Source organism: Ochotona princeps, chromosome 23 (genome assembly GCF_030435755.1).
Source record: "Ochotona princeps isolate mOchPri1 chromosome 23, mOchPri1.hap1, whole genome shotgun sequence".
Lineage (NCBI taxonomy): Eukaryota > Metazoa > Chordata > Mammalia > Lagomorpha > Ochotonidae > Ochotona > Ochotona princeps.
In genome coordinates, this window is record NC_080854.1 from 35,488,108 (window position 1) to 35,505,656 (window position 17,549).

The 17,549-nt window shown below is 45.0% G+C and overlaps 1 protein-coding gene across 4 annotated transcripts in view; it reads left to right on the plus strand.

Moving 5' to 3' along the window:
* SEMA5A (semaphorin 5A) overlaps positions 1-17,549 on the plus strand; it is a 317,265-nt gene that overhangs the window by 181,096 nt on the left and 118,620 nt on the right. The window lies entirely within an intron of this gene.

Below are 17,549 nucleotides of genomic sequence, written 5' to 3' on the forward strand. Positions count from 1 at the left end.
TGAGATTATCCCGGTTCTGCTATATGTTGTCTCTTGTTTTATAGCTGTACCTCTTTTCTTACTGTTAGATAAGCGTAATTATAAGTTATTTTAGCATTAAGGCTGTTATCACTGATGATTTCTTTGAACTTCATATCCCCATATTTGATTATTAGAGTGCTTAATATTTCCTCTCTGTTCTCAGGTCAGCAAAGCTACTCACACCAGTCAGGTGACTTGCTCACGGTAGCATATCTAATATCAGCACAGCCAGAGCACACAGTCTCCCCCAGATTTCATTACAGACCCTATGGCCACCCCCAGTCTGTTTTTACTGACTCAGACACAAGTCACACCTCAGACCAGGTAGTAGAGTATGATCATTAATATCTACTTTCATTATTTCATGGCTACAGGAAAGAGTATGGATGACCTTCTGTGTCTCTGATTCCACATTGAAACCCAGATGGAAAATATTTTTTAAAAATTGCATTGTACTGAGCATATACAGTTGCTTCCTGCCTTGTGATTACCCCCTAAGTAACCGTGTAGCAGCTGCTTACACAGCATTTACATCGAATGAGGTATCAGGAGTCATCTAGTGATTATTTAAAATCTAAGGGCGATGTTTATGGCTTCATCACGGATACTGTGCCATCTCATGTAAAGGACTCCAGTGTTGGCGTCTGCAGGGTCCTGGCACAACCTCCTGCAGGTGCTGAAGGATCAACAGCTCTAACTTTCTCTCATCTGCCATCTCCTTGGGGCTCCCCCCCCCCCGCCCCTCCTATCTGCTGGAACTGGGGGAGTGGGGGACAGGGGGCATTGTAGTTCCAGTGACTTCCTGCAGATGGGGCGGTGGCTGATTTAGTGTGATCACAAAAAAGAGGTGGCAGGGTCTCAGTCTCCCTCATAGTTCCTTTCCAGTCGCACCTGTTCCAGGGTGGTTTCTTTGTGCCATTCCCAGGGAAACAGTTCTTGATTCCAAATGTCTTACAACTTGGGAGAAATAGTGTCTTTCCTTAGCAACCTGGAAGATAATTGTGTTATGTAAATACTACATTCCCTACACATTTATTGGGTTTGAAGTCATCACCATTTCTGAAACAAATGAAGGTGTACCTACTTCAAAAGTAGATTAGTATGTTTAAAACGCAGATAAATAAAATTATCCCCCAAATTATTAGGCGATTACAAATCCAACAGTTGGTACTGATTAATTATCTATTTTAAAATTCATGATAAATTGCAGCAATCTGTTGCAGTGTTGAAGATGATTATTTATGAAGTGTGATGTAAATGAAGTTTGCCACAGTCTAAAGGAAATGAATTCCTTATTAATACCCAATTATCTTTCTTTCACTTCTGGATTCCGTATGTCATACCTTTGCACCAACTTTTACTGCCAGAAACAATAATATTTATTAAGATGGCATTTTTAGTTGTACCATAATCAAGTTTTATTCAAATTCCAGATCAGTATTAACCACATTGCCATCTATAGGCAAAATCTGAACTTTCTTGCAAAAAGTAAACTAAAAAGAATAAGCTTTCTGTTTCTTCTCCTCGGAGTCCTGTGACCCCATTTCATGGTTTGCTAAATGCGCAGGTGGTCTTAACATGGTTGGCACAGTCATCCTTCCAAAGTGAATCGCCAACTGTCCACATCTCCCACCCACAGAAAATCTAAGTTTATTGCTGAGGATTGTAACCTCAGTCTTTCTCAACATTTTTATCAGGGTGCTAAAACTATTTGTGGATTGTTCTGGGTCAATAGGTTGATAGCTTTACAACCCATTAGTTTTTAACATATGCAATCTACCAATTTGAAATTTTGAAGGACAAATAATTAGCTGAACAGCTGGGGCTGACTCCATCACCAGCACGACAAAGGACCAACTGCACTTATCAGCATGGGGAAACAGCAGAGTTCTTTCAGAAAGCACAAATCGATTGATTTATGTGGCTCTAAAACTCTGGGTCCTATTTTTGACTCTTCAGTGTGTATTGCTCTGAAGCCAAATGTTGATAGTTTGGTTTTCTCTAGGTGATCCTGGCGTGTCTGAATCACTGTTTTGAATGCTCTGCTTTAAATAGTATTCTTCTTATGGGAAATGGCAAATGTAGAGGAAGAAAAGAGTAGGCTTGTCTTGAAACTTGCTGTGGAATCAGGTGTGGTGATCGCCAGAGGCACATGACAGTCTGTGTGTGAGCCTGGCTGTGGAGAGGAGGGAGACTTTGTTACTGACCAACAAGGAGGAAGGAGGGTGTGACTCAAATCGGCTTCCCTGATCTGGGGTCCTGGGAGAGTTCTGGGATAAGGTAGGAGAAAGCTGGGGTGCAGGAATGTTGCCAAGGCCGTTTCTGATTGGAAGGACTCGGAACCAGGCCAGGATGTCCTTAGAGAGCATGATCATCTATGCTCAGGTTCACTGTGGAAGCCTAACACAAGGAACTTTCAAGAAAGGGCAGAAAAGTGAGTACAAGAGATTTGGAGTTTGGGGCACCATGGGGAAGCCCAGTGAAGCTGTCATCCAGTACCACAATGAACCCAAAAAGACTTTAAAAATCAGTGTAGCATCTCTTACCCATGTGCCCTTGCCCACTGCTAGCTGCACATCATCCTGAAGCTAACCTCAGGTAGCATGTTCTTTCATCTGTAACTATTGAAAGCTATTCTTTGGAATTATAGCCAATGTAAAGGAAGAGAGAAAAAAAGACTATGGGAGTGTGAGAGGAGTCATGTGCCCTGTGACCTGACAGATGAGGGATGGAACTGGGCCCACCGATAGGGAGAAGGGAAGGCTGGGGTGGGGGGCAGAGTCAGGATCCATAAGCAAGGAAAGCGTGATAACATGGAAGCAGGTGAGGCATGTATCAGGTTCTTCGAGGCACCAACCCAGCACCAATGAGTAAAGTGATGGGGTGATGGAGGTGAGCTCGGATTAAGAAAGATCTCTCTGAAGTTAAGTGCTCTCAAAAGGCGGGACAGCCCCCAGAGCTGGATGTGTTGTGCTAACGGGGTCTTAGAGTCTGTGTGGCCATGGGAAGGTACAAGAGATCAAAGCAAGGGTCAGTGCCATGTGGTTCCTTCCAATCCTAAAAGTCCATGATAACTGATGGGCGTGAAGAGTCAGGAAGCGCCCCCTGCACCTATTTGCTATGAGGGTCCCCAGGGCAGTGGAAGCAGCCTGTGTGCCACTCACCTTGATTCTACCCTTTGCCAACTGGGCACACCTTGATGAGGGCTGCACCCTCACTGAACCTCTCTGCTTTGCACGACTCTAAGGTGGGATTGTGAGACATTTGCTGAAGTACAAGTGAAGCCTCTCCTTTTCTAACCTATACTCAATTACATACTGAATGTTAGGTGTCTGAACTTCTAGTCAAATGTCCCGACTCCCAAAAATCCCATGCCAGTGTCCTCAGCAGCTGCTGTCATTGACGTGGGTCTGTTGTCCCCTGTTGACCTGGGCTGCCTAGAAGTTGGCTGGAGTTTGGTGGGTCTGGTGGATCGGACTATCTTCATTACTCCAGGAGCAGTCATGCCTCCTCCCCCTTCTGTCTGTGGGAAGAGAGCAGCTGTGGTGACATCATTGCTTTAATCCTACTGCACTTTTTCTCAAAGGGTGGGAAGATACTGCAGAAAAGATAAAATGTTGTTTCCTGGTCCTGCCTTAAGGGACATGATAAGAGTTTCTACTTAACCTAAAATTACACTAGACAATAATGGCTTATTCAAGCAAGCATTACCTCATTGTAGACCTAAAAAGTATGTAACCTTCGGTCATTTTTGGAGCGTTGGACCTTCGGAGATTGTCACAAATAGCAGTATACGTACACACCCCCACCCTGCAGCACCTCATTGCGTGCTCCTTTTTTTGTTCTTGCTGTTGTTTAATGATACAGTTCCTTAGGCTTTTTTTTTCCAGCAACATTTGTTCATTCATTTTATTTTATTGCAAAAATAGAGAATCAGATTTTTTGTGCACTACCCCACATGCCCATAGTAGTTAAGGCTGGGAGCCTTGTTTTCCACATGGGTCGCAGGGACCCCAGGAGATGAGCTGTCAGCTGCTGCTTCCCACAGTGTGCAAGCAGCCGGTTGTGTATAGCAGACACTGGATACAGGCACGGGGATGGGGGAACCCCAAGTGCAGACATACCCTCAAAATCATGTTTGGATGCCTCCACTTTGTTGGTAGTGTTTAAAGCAGAGGTTTGCCAATGGAGTTTATTGATAGGATATTCGGAAAGCACAGAATCTGTCTTGTGCCTTAACATGTGCCCTAGTAGACTGACATCTCACGTTAGCAAATATCAAAGCAGGACATGTGACAAGTCTGTTCTCTCCATTGGCATTCTCCGATTGTTTGTCGGAGGTTTGAAGCACCCATGTTATCCTGCAGTGACCTCAGGGCAAACATGGAGCCGGCAATCCTGAGCGCTTGCACAATGGGGTGTTCAGGCACTGATGCCTTTTGTTCGCATATAGATGGGCAAATGTGAGAGAAGTAGATTTTTCTGTGGTAGTGGGAGAAAATGTGGGAGAGGTTTGGAAGCAGGAGAACCATGGGGGCAAGGAATGCTAAAACTTAACAATTCTTTCATATTCTTCTGCAAAATGCTGCCTTTCTCCTTCCAGCATGTTTCAGATGCCAGACCTTCAACAGAGGGAAGGCATGCCAGCTGGGCGCTTGACATTCTCCAAGCCGTAAGGTGGAGTTCCTGTGTCTGGATCGCAGACACACACTAGGAACGTGGTCAGAAAGTCACTTAGCCCCTGAATGCGAGCCAGGTGTCACTCATTTGAACTTGGGTTCGCATCACCTAAGAGGGGAGGCTGGGCTTAAGAATTTTCTGTTCTGGGGCCCAAGTTGATGGCCTAGTGACTAAATCCTTAGCATGCAAGTGTTGGGAATCTCATATGAGTGCTGGTTCATGTCCCAGCTGCTCCACTTCTCATCCTGCTCCCTGCTTGTGACCTAGGAAGGCAGTGGAGGTTGCTCTAGAGCTTTGAGACCCTGCACTCACACGAGAGACCAGGCAGAAGTTCCTGGCTCCAGATACTCTAGCTCCAGCTGTTGTGGCCATGGGGGAGTAAATCAGCAGCTGGAAGGTCTATCTCTCCTTTCTGTAAATCTGGTCTACCTTTCCAATAAAAATAAATACGTCTTTGTATACAAATACCTTTCTGTTCATTCCCTGCCTTGTGATTACAAGGACAGGTGGATACAGGCATCCGGCACTGAGCTCATGAGGTGGGCTGCTGTCACCTGCAGACAGCATAGTTGACAGTGGCTCCTGCGGATCCTGCTCGAGAGTAAGCCCTCTGGGACTGTGGAGTAATGGAGAGACTGCATCCCCAAAGGGTCACACACTGAGACCTGCCCACCAGAAGAAAAGGAAGCCTGGACCAGGGGGGCCCTTCCTGTTAGAGGTGCTTAGATGGTTAAAACTTTCACATGCAAGCAGTGAGAATGACGTGCCTGGCACCATGTAGTCGCATGGTGAAGTCCTGGCACAGGTACAGACACTGAAGACTAGATTGTTTGAATTGCACAAGTGGTAATGGCTGAAGCCCTGGATAAGGGCAGTCAGCAGGGACTGTGCCTGCTCATTTTACATGGAGGAATGTATGCCCAGGGGTGCTCACACAGGAGTGCAGTGTTGGGAAGGGAGCAGGTGGGTCAGTAGATCTAGGCGCTGTGTTACTCCCGCATGTGGAGACAGCAGCTGACAGTGGACCTTTAATTGAGGCACACCCCACTGTGCATGGAAGGGAAAAGCTGTCATTTGCATTCACAACTGACCCTCTGGTCACTTTGTAAATCACTAGGATCACCTGTTAACACTTACAATAATATTTTATTTCCAGATATTAAAGTGCATATGCATTCTAATGAAAAGTCCTAAGAAGGAGATTAGGTGGAATCTCTTAACAAAGACCATCTTTACTCAGAAAGCTGGGGAGTAGGTGGACTTGATTCTTGGCATATTCCACTCCTTGCTGTTTCCTTCCCCTGTGCCAGTGCAGCAGACCTGAGAAACAGATGTGTTTGATCTTGAGGGCTGTTTGTTCTTGTTACTGTTATTTTCAAAGCACTGCGATCACTATTTAGTGGAATGATAGTTTGCTTTGTCCTCAGGTATTTCCTGCTATCTGCATGGATATAATAACCTGGCCATGTGTGAGGTTTAGGTGGGGCAGGCTGCTGCAGAGGTGCCACGCTCACAGCCACCTGGAGCCTCAAAGCTGTGCATTTCAATGGAGTATCTTCTCCTCCTGTCATTCACTTAACATCAATTCTATTTCCATTTCTAAACGTTCTCTGACTATAATGCCATATTTTACGTCAAGGAAGTTGGTACATTATTCTAGGATCTGCTTTGAACATTGAAAAAAAGTGTGCGATTGGCTTGAGGTATAGTGGTTTAGTGTGCTCCATGTCCTGTTCCTCCTTGCCAGCCTCCTTTCTCCCCTCAAAGCCATTTCCCTCTCCCTCCTGCTTCTCTTCCCTTCCTCCCTGCTTTCTGTTTCTTTCTGTTGTCTTTGCTCACCGATCTAATTCCTCTTGGACTAGCCAAGAGTGTTCAACAAATCCAAAGTGTTCCTAAATAGAAATCATTAGATCTGAAACTACTGTGATCTGTTTCGATGTTGCTGTAGTCTCTTCCTTCATAAACCTTGATCCCTGCCTCCAAAAGACATCACTTTGCGCTCATTTCTGTCTTCCATTGCAGGCTGACATTTCATAAGGTGAAAGTGGGTGCAGAGCCATCATTTGAGTTTTTAATCCTAAAATTAGTTCAACGGCAAAAATAAAATTAGATTTCCTGGCTTCCTCCCTAGGGAAGAATCTTCTACTAAGTCCCCATGGAGGAGAGGAGCAGACAGGAGGCCAGTGTGTGTTGAGAAATGATAAATCATCCTGCCGTTCTTGGAGGCTGTGCTCTGAGTGGCACACACTGAGCCCTTCCCACCAGGAGGGGAGCCTGGGCCTTGGGGCCCTACCTCTACATGGCTCACACGGCTGAAACCTCACATGTGATGAATGACAAGGACATGATCACCACCAGATAGTCGCAAGGTCACAGACATTGAAGAGCCTTTTGTTTTCTAGGAACCTAAATTTGAGTCTTTGGTAATGGTTGAATGGCCAAATACAAAGATTTGGATAACTTCCATGAATCTGGGGATTAGTATAAAAAAGAATGGGTCGGTTTTGTTCTTTTCATTGGTAAGGAATTTTCCAGAAATATTAATGCATAACATTGTTCCAGCCTTCTCCAAATTTTGCAATAAGCAACTTGATATTCTGAAGAGATTATTATTTTTTTTCTTGGCAGACATTGCTCTGTTTTTCCCCACTTCTAACTGAATGGTTTAGCTTTTCAAGTCATTTGGAATTCCTTATGCATTTTTTTGCAGTTTCAGTTGACTTCCTTAGGGAGAATGAAGCTAATCCCAAGACTGAGTTTGCTAAGTTTTTTAACCCAATATGCAGGTTTCATGTTACACAATAAACATTGTTTCCCTGAGATTTTCTTTTAAGTACTTGCATCGGTATGTAGAGTTGTGCCTTACACTAGCATTTCCAGAACCTATTTTTAAAAAGAGGGTTAGGCAGTCCAGGGACTGTTTCTCTTTCACTCCAGCAGTAAGACCTGACCTGGAACATGCACGTCCTCCCCGCCCCCAGCGCTGCTCTGCTGGCTGTCAGCATCGAGTGCAGCAAGTATGCAGCAGGTCTCAGACTGGAACTCTCAGCCCTACAGACAGCTGCTACACTGCCATCACCCAATAGCTGCCAAGGAAGAAAGCAAAGTTCCCTGGCCTGAGCCTGTCCCCTGGGCATCCTGCTGCCGCCTGGGACCTCCAGTACAGGCGTGACTGGGGCTGCCTGGTTCTGGTCCTCTTTGCTCAGCCTCTTCTCCTTGTGGGACTTCCCTGCATGCTCTTGACCCAGCCATTGTAAAACATCTGGAAACCATGTCTGGCACCAACTTTCCCTGTTGGGCGATTGTGGTGCTAGAGTTCTGAGGGCAGGGTGGGGGCTTGGGAGAATCCCAGTCCCCAACTTTCCCTGCTGGGCACTTTGTGCAATGACACAGGCATGTTTATTCCATTGGATACACTTTGAGTAAACTTGGATGTGGAGTGGAAAAGCTGACAGTGTAAAGCATGTTGATTTTGCCATGTGTGCCCAGCTCCCTTTTCCCCCAGGGGAATGGTAGAGGAGCCTAGGTCCTTTTGCAAGCACCAGGCGAGCTGGCCTTGATCTGGGACGTCTCCCTTTAGTGCAGGCTGCTGTGAGGAGGCAGCAGAGGTAGCAGCAGCTAACTAACTCTGTGTCTGTGGGTTATTGCCAGAGACAGAACTCTCAAGGTCCCATGGTGGCTGCCACCACCTGGTTAAGTCAAACCCACTTCTTCACTGGCCAGATGGCCTTTTGCATTTCTGATGAGGCCTGAAGACTCCAGGCTCTAACTGCAGGAGTTTGTGGAGTGCCTCCATGCTGGCGTGAGAAATCTCCCAGGCAGCTCAGGCTTTGGGAAGGGCTGTGGTTCTTTCTATGACATGTGACACGGTGAGTTCATTCCACACCAACCAGAAAAGTGGCCTTTGGGTCACATTCCCCTGGTAACAGTTGCAGTGAAGCTCTTGCAAGTCTTACATCCTGCCAGAAAGTTTCTAAAGACAAATTCATTCTTTTTGAACTCCAAGATTATTCCCTATTTCAGCACATAGTTTATTTGGATCCCCTATGGGAACGGTCGGATTTCCAGTGGTGAGATAAAGTGTTGAACCACAGTAATTGACTTTCTTCTTTTGGAAGTTTCATTATATTTGGAGGAAACATACACTGTGGATGTGCTGTTTGGGACTTGAGATGATGTGGTGGTGTCTGCCAGCTCTCCAGGGCCTCAGCAACATCTGCTCTGAGGGCTGATTTAATCTAATGTCTGGTTGAAAAGGACCGGTCAGAGGTGATACAGGAGAGAGGAGAGCTCAGGAGGCTAACCCTCATGAGAGTTTCTGGATGATGGCGCGTGGGGACGGATGAGTGGGATCACACAAGATCAGACAAATACCTCATGAGGCTATGTGAGCCAGGGTGCAGGCTGCAGCTTCAATTACAGTGGGAAGTCCCTGGCAGGTGTTAAATGAAATTTAATTTTAATATTGAAAAGATACTGGGGGTGAGGGGCAGGTTGGGCTCAGTAGTAGAGGTGCTGGTTGAGGTTGTCACATTCTGTGTTGGGGTGCTGCTGGCTGCAGCCCCTGTTGTACCCCTCATCCTGGGAGGCAGCAGGCTTGCCTCTATGTACCTGCTCCCCGAGACCCACAGGAGGTTGATGTTGGGGAGCAGATAAGTGGGTGACGAATGTCTGTTTCTCTTCGTCTACTTTTCAACGTAAAAAGGGAGACAATGAGGTGGACACAATGAGGCTTTTAATGGGGTAAAGTTGTAGAAAGAACACAAGTATGAAATTGCTCTAGTTTTTCTGTGAGATACTGAGAGAGCAATGAAGGGAGTCAGGATTTCTGCTTACTGCTTTTAGAGGCAATGTGGTTTGCTGGTGAACTGGATGCTGGCAGTGGGGAAAAGGAGCCCCTGGATGGCTGTGTGTGTGTGTGTGTGTGTGTGTGTGTGTGTGTGTGTGTGTGTGAAACCAGTGCCATGGGAATTGTAATATGGGAAACCTAGCAGAAAACTCAATTGGCCAGAAGCAAGAAAAACTGTATGTGGCGATTTCAGTTATGTTTGAGATGCCTTTGGCCATCCCAGACTGATGTATCAAGAAAGATATATAGGTCTTAGCAGTTAGAGGCAGGCAGGTATGTTCTGTTAGGGGGATTTGTACCATCATGGTGGGAGGAAAGGTATTGAGGAGAAAGGAGGTTAGGCCTACAGAGTCTATGAGTAAGCCTGTATCTTCAGGAAACATAACAAATGGTCAAGGAGAAAGAGCAGGAGCAGCCCATGGTGAAGAGCAAAGCTGGGCACCATGGGCTGAGGACCAAGGGAAGAATGTGGGAGGCTCGGGGGGGGAGGGGGGAGAAGGTGGGAGGCTCGGGGCGGGGGTAGGAAGAAGGTGGGAGGCTCATGGGGGGATGAAGGTGAGGGGTTCGGGGAACGAACGTTTGCTGGCAGGCTTGGGGGAAAGAGGGTGGGAGGCTCTGAGGGGAAGAAGGTGGGCCTGAGAGGCTCGAGGGGAAAGAAGGTGAGCCTGGGAGTCAAACAGACATTTTTCTTGTCCTTATTTGCTGAGTGGTACAGAATAATAATCATTAGCGTCGCGTTTACATCGCCTTGGATGTGTTAGAGATGTTTTAGAATGTATGGCAGGATACCAGTAAGGTATTTGCAAATCTTAGCTCATTTTCTAGAAGGCTCTTGAGGTGTTAGATTTTGTTTTTGTGTGGGTTGCTGGAATCAACCCCATCTGTAGAGGGGCCTGAAGAAACTAATAGAAATGCATATTATCAAAAAAAAAAACTATGCACAGATTTCACACTTTTTGTCACAAATATGTGTTGTATTTTAATGCCATTTTCATTAATTTGTGTCCTATCAACTTGTTGCTTTTCATTCTAATTACCTATTCATAAGTCACTTTTCCAGATGCCTTAACTAGGCTGGAGGTTCTAAAATCAGGAGGCTTGAGAAAGATGGAAGCCTTCTCACTTCTACCATTCCCGGGAGCTTAGTGTCAGTGGAACATGTAGAAATAGGACTGGCTAAGTAACTACCTGTTTTCTTGGCTCTGGAAGACTGACACGGGTTTCATCCCATATCCGCTGTGTTGTGGGCATGTTACTGTTCACCCCAGGTGGTCCTCACCGCATCCGCTCAGTGCACTGAGCACAGCAGGAACCAGGTTCACCTTCCTTTCCTGAGTGAGCTGGACTCACTTTCTTTCACCCACGCAAACTGTTGCAGAAATGGCTTTCTCATGGCTAAAGTTCTTTTCTCCTTAGAGCTCTCACCATGTGAAGGGAAAGCTGAGATTGGCTAACACAGTCCAGGGTGGATTTGGAAATGGCCAAGGCCCGATGTCTGAGGTTCTCAGCCCTTGTTTTATTGGATTTGCTGCATCTGTACGCTTGAATATTCAGTTAAGCCTGATTTATTAAGCGTTATGCGCTTCTCAAGTTACTTGGGTTGTGTATCAGTTTGAACACAAATCTAATGATAACGCTATTTGTCAAAGCACAGTTGAAGGTAAGCCAATCATAACGGTTATAAATAGATAAAGTCTTCAGATGTGCAGAGAAAATGGTGAACATATTGGGATCAGAAGCAGTTTTCAAAACCAGGAATTATTACTAAATTAAAAAGCAATTAAATCTGTTATAATTGCTATTTGAAAATGTGTGTGGGGGGGTTGATTTTCGCAGCTCCAGTAATCCTAAGAGAGTAATTAAGAGGCCTCATTAACATCATGATTCATTAAATCATTTCTCTTGAGTGAGAACACATATGAAGGTATATGAAATAAAGTTATCCTAACAAGAAAGAAAAAAAGTAACTTTTCCTAATTGTTCGATGTGATAAGCTCATCGGTGGTGCCGGGCGGTCAGGTGTCCAACTGTTAGCGTTGCTTATCTTAGAGCTCTTACAGTGCCGTGAGAGTGTGCTTGTCCTCAGACAGTCTAAACTGATGACGCAGCACCCTGGCAGCCGTGGTGGGGTGTTCCTACACAGCACCCTGGCAGCCGTGGTGGGGTGTTCCTACACAGTGCCCTGGCAGCCATGGTGGGGTGTTTCTTGCAACACAGTCTGTCTGCGTTGTTGCTGTGAACCCTGGTCCTGGGTGTCAGCTCCCAGAGTTACGGCTGTCAGCTGTGTCCCCTTGCTTCCCAATTAAACTCGTCATGAATCCCAGGCCAAGTCAGAGTCGTACCTGAAATAGTCCTTAAAGCATTGAATTTTCACTGCCACTTTTGAGATTTATAATTGAGACAGCCCAGCTGGAAATCAAGAGTGGATTCTGAAGTGGGTTGGTGAAGGAGAAAATGTCTTCTCATTGTCTAAGTTGAAGGTAGAACAAATATTAGCCTTTAATCACATATTTATTTTCAGAATGTTTCTAAACAGGTGAAAACCTAAGAGAAATGTAACACAGATCTGAAGGACTTAGTTTGCAATTCCATCCCCTCTTGTAAATTTCAATATGGCTGAATATCCTGGAAGTCCAGAATTTTAAGTTTTCTCTCATTTTTCATTTCAGTTTGTGTCGTTTTAGATATCACTCATTTGCTTGTCCGGGGACGTAGATAGAATCCCAAGCACATAAATCACTAATCACATGTCTTTGAAGAACTTCTTGTGGAGAAATGCTTTGCATTCTGCAGTCTTGGAGATATGTTCCCTGTGATTAATATGGGCTTGCTGGTTTGCTTGCTGCTTTCAGTTGTTTTGAGAAGCCAGAATTTATTACCAGTGAACTACACTGTCATTGATTACCAAATGTGGTCATCTAAACCCTGCAGGAAATTTGATCCTCTTTTTCATCACCTGTTTTATAGGTTGGAAGTAGATTTTCTGACCTATTAGGAGTTTTGGTCAAGCAGGGAGCTATGTTTTCCTAAAACTGGGTTTTCATGGTGCTGGGTCCTGATTCAGGCAGAACAGTTGGTTCATGTATTAGATTAGACAGATGTCAGCCACATGTATCTACATGTGTCTTTTCAACAAGACGGCAGTTCTCCCATCATCCCTGCCTCTTGAGAGCTCTCGGCCCCTGCCTGCTGGCTGCCAGGGTGACGCCCTGCCCACTCTCCTGGAGGTCACTCCAAGCCCTGCTCGGTAGTCAAGTCTTCTCAGCCCCCAGAGAGTCTTGTCTTGGTAATTAATATCACCTTGCCTGGACCTTACTAAATATTGATGTGGCTTTCCTTCACCTGGTAGGGAGAGATGATTTTTGCCCTTCCTGCCCCCTTCCCTGGCATGTTGCAACCTGTTCTGAGCTGTAGCTGCTGTCAGGAGGACATGACCTCTGTCCTGCACCCAGGGACATCACTTCCTAACATAGCCTCCTCCTCTGTTCCTCTGGGTAGCCTGTCACTGCCTAACCCTTTGGCTTTTCTTGAAAGCCATTTCATCTTAGTAACTCATCCATGGAGCATCTCCTTTCAGATCCCTCAGCAATCCAGCTACCCAGACAGCTTTCCTCAAACCACCCCAGCTCTTTACACCAAGGTCATGTGCCACCATCAGCACTTCCAGGAACACAATATGTCTCCCCTTAAGAGCTCTTTAATGTTTGGCTACATCTGTCCTATTTGTGGTGTAGAAAAAAATCATTCATCACCACCCTTCTAATTTCTCATCTGGAGAGGGACTGGTTACAGAGTACAGCTTATGACAAGTGACAAACACACAGATATTCATTTCCATGTGTATTTCATACATATGTATGACAAATCACAGAGTACAGCTTATGACAAGCGACAAACACACAGATATTTGTTTGCATGTGTATTTCATACATATGTATGATAAATGTACAGAGAACTATTTGAGCACATCCCAAGAGGCACCTTAGAATCCAGGCTCCTGTGGCTCCTTCAGCACAAAGAAAGATGGTGTGTGTTGCTCAGCTCTAGCAAGGTGACCAGGAAAAGGCCAGGGAAGTAAGACTGGAGCTTCACGTGCAGTCGCTCTGGTGCCTTGGGCGTTGCTGCATGCTGTCAGGCCTCAGGGTTCTCTTGTGTGGAGTGGCAGGAGGAAGAGAGCAAGGAGAGATAAGAGAATGGAGATTCCTTTTGTACTACCAATTCACCTTCAGAAAACTCCACTGTTTCCAGACATTGGGCCAGCTCCAAACACTTGTCATCCCACAGGGGCCTTTGTGGAGTGACACCCCAATCCTGTCCTGTAGGCCGAGGTAGTGAGCAAATACCCAGATGTGAGAACACGCACTGGCTGCCTGTAGTGTCGTGGGTGTGAGAGCATGTCCCTGGGGTGGTTCATGCGTGTGCGCGTGCATTCATTTCCTGCAGCTTTCTGTAACAAACACATATTTTCAGTAGAAACATCTGATATGAAAATATCAAAAAATACCAACTCTTACTATTTTACTCAACTTATTTTTGTGCATTTTCTTTAGAATTACGTTTTCATCAGATTTTAATAATAGCAATGATAATTTTTGAGAGCTTCTTAGGCATGAAAATGAGCAGGTATGACAAGAGAGGCATAGTTTTGAAGCAGTAGATGGAAAAAATCATTTCATTTTCACTGAAGACCAAATTATTTTAGTTAATAAGTTCCGCACATATTAATAAAATATGAGTATGTTAAATATGAGTATGTTAAATATGAGTATGTTAAATATCAACTGGGAAATGAATTTATAGATAATATTCATTAACTTCACATTTTAACATTCTGGTAATAGTGTAAACAATGTGTTTCTTGAACAGAAATGTATCATCCTGTTGTATATTTTAGTTAAAGTAGGAGTGAAATATGATTGTTACAATATGCACTAGAAAGTAGATTTTAATTTTCATTTGTCTTAGCCCAAAGCACAAGGATATGGAAGCGCTGCTGAATGAGGCATATGAAGAGGGTTTTCCATACATCTTGGGATCTGGCAAGTAGATCAGTGTGTTCCCAAGCTGGAAGCAAAGTCTCCCTTTGAAGGGATGGGGTGTATCTCCAGAAGCAATGTGCTAATGGGATGACAAATGAATTCTGAGTCGTCCATGGATGAGAACTACTCCCTGGACAGCACGCGCAGTCTGGGCCTCAGCAGTCCTTGGCGCGCAGTGTGCATGCCCTGACTGCGAGCTGCGGAGAAGTGCTGTCAGCGTGAAGTGCACTTGGCTGTCAGGAAGCTGCTGTCACGAGAACAGAAAAATGGGAAAGACTCACAGAAAAAATGAAAGCAAACATCCATCCCTTTACATCTATATTGGCTGTTAAGCTGGCATTTCATGTAGAATGTCTTCGTTAGGATTTAGCTGGGATATACAATGGTAATAAAGCCCAGCCAGATGACCTCAGTATAGCTGACTCTCCATCTCAAGCCAGAGAAAACTAGCACACACAGTCACGAATGAGATATTCCTCTTGAAAACATAAAAATACTGCATTAACACCCACGAAATAAAGTTCTGTACCCGACAGACTTGGCAGGTTGTGTCTGGGTTTGCATCCGTGCTGTGATGGGTGGAGGCTTTTGCTGTGTCTGCTTCATGTCGCTGTCAGAAGAAACCTTTGGTTCTTCATGTTGTGTGTCAGATGCAGTCCCCTTGGGATGCTCAACTATCTTCCCGGATGAACTCTCATCATTCTGTGTCTCAGAAATGCATTCCTGTAGCTGTACCAGGATGGTTTATCTTGACTTTCCCCACAGGCAATAGAATATAAGTGCCAGAGGTCATTGGGTATGTGCAAGAAAGTATTGCTGGAAAAGCACACCATTGACCAGACAGTTCTGAAATAGACTGTGTGGTGCCAAGTTGCTTATTTCTACCCTTGGTCAGTGAGTTGCTCCTTGTAGTTTGTAAGCGATTGTGCAAAATCTCTTGCCTGAACCCCTACAAAGTCCCCTGGCAGTCCTATTAGCATAACTCCATCTATGATTTTCCTGACTTTCCACAACCACAATCTTTCTTTTGGGGTACCTCTTTGAAATTGCAGACTAAATGATGTATCAATTAACGCATCTAGTTCTAATAATTTTTGCTCATGATGTACTGAATATTTAGCATTAAACATTGGCTATGTCTGGGTGGTTTCCTCAGTTGACATGGGAGAAATTGCTTACAGAACATTAGAAATGATAGTTGGTTATCACAACTGGCCTAGTTAGGAAAAATTAAACTAGGAAAAGTAGTTCTTGGGAAGCTCATTCACTCTGAGCTCAGTGCTGAGCTGACTTGGAATTGGGTCTCTTCTATTAATATTTTTCAGAAATTCATGTATAAAATTAGTCATTTCCTAAGTATTGGATCTTTCCCACTACATTCAGGGATTGGACCATTTTTAAACCAATCTTACTTGTATCCATAAAACTGCAGGCCAGAGCAGCTGTTGCTCTTCTCTTTGCCTTCTGCAAGCGTGGCTTTAATTAATAGTAACATTTTTCAAGTAACATCAATAAATGAGGGCTTGATGCCTGGCAGTGGTGACTTTAGATTCTACGCTAGGCATTCTAGTGTCTGTGGATATTGGGTTCCTTTCTAAATCACTTGGTGCAAAAGCATCGGCCCCTTCCTCCCATGTTGGTTCATTCACGTCCAGGGGTAGCGTCTATCATTCGCTCTGTGTCACTGGTGCCCTCCGTCCCCAGGCCTCATCCTCTGCCTTGACATTGCTTGTCAGAGGTGTCTGCTCCCTTGTAACAGGTACCTACCAGCTATATTTCCTTGAATCCTAGGGATCTAAACATGCTCCAGGGATTTCAAAAACTGTAGAACTGTGACCTCCAGTTCCAGCTTCCTATATGCATTCAGATTTGAATCCCCACTGCTGTGCTCAGTCCAGCTCCCTGCTAATGTCCCTGCACCCCAGTGAGAGGTCTGGATGGGTGCAGCCTCTAGTTTCAGCCTGGCCTAGGGCACCTGTTTTTACCATATGGGGAATGAATTGGCAGGTGTAGTATCTCTCTCTCCCTCCCTCCCTCCTCCCCCATCCCCCATCTCCTCCTCTCTCCCTCCACCTCTTTCCTCCTCTTCCCCTCTCTACCCTGGTATTCCCTATGTAACTCTGCTGTTCAAATAAATAAATAATTATTTGGGGGGAAAGTATGTTTAATTCTGTTATCTAGGAGTCAACTACAACAGCATATGTCCTGTCAAAATTTGAAGGTTTTGGAATTCTTCATTAAGTGAGCTGTTACTGTGTCATTACCTGGGTCCTCTTATTTGTTGTGGATCGTGGAGTAGGTTCCCTGCGCTTCACATTCACTGAGATCCTATATGGGCTTTGTTTTTCAGAAACAGGCAATTGGATGGATATAGGACTGATTATACGTGGGAGTGTTTCAGCATTCAGCAGTCACTTGACCTCACGCTTTTCTAATTGTCTAATTGTCCAATGTTGCACTTACAATGTGACTTTAACACCACTTCAGTCCTTTCATGTAAGATTCAACTTAATAATTTAGTTAAGGAAATGCATCTATTGATGCAGAATTTAAAGATCTGCACTGGTACCTCTCCCATTCACACAGCAGCTGCTTCAGGTTCCTCTCTCCAATGCCAGTCAAGGTGAAGTGTACTAAAGGGTGGTTCTTGAGGGGTGTTTGTCCCAGTCCAGCGTGTGGAGCCCTCCAAGGTGCCTTGTTGCCTTTCCACCCTGAGGCTACTGACAGGCATGTGTATAAACATATCCCTACATTTGTTCAACCACTGTACAGCAGGTGCTTGCTCAATGGGAGGCGTTGTTCTAGGTGCTGTGCCTTCTTACAGGAACCAGGTAGCCAATTTGCCTGCCCAAGTATGGTTTGCTTTCTAGTGAGAACATGCAGACTGATACCAGTTTTACAGGTGTGGCCTAGAATGTCCAATGAGCTGCTAACACCAGCATACAGCCGTACAAGTGGCT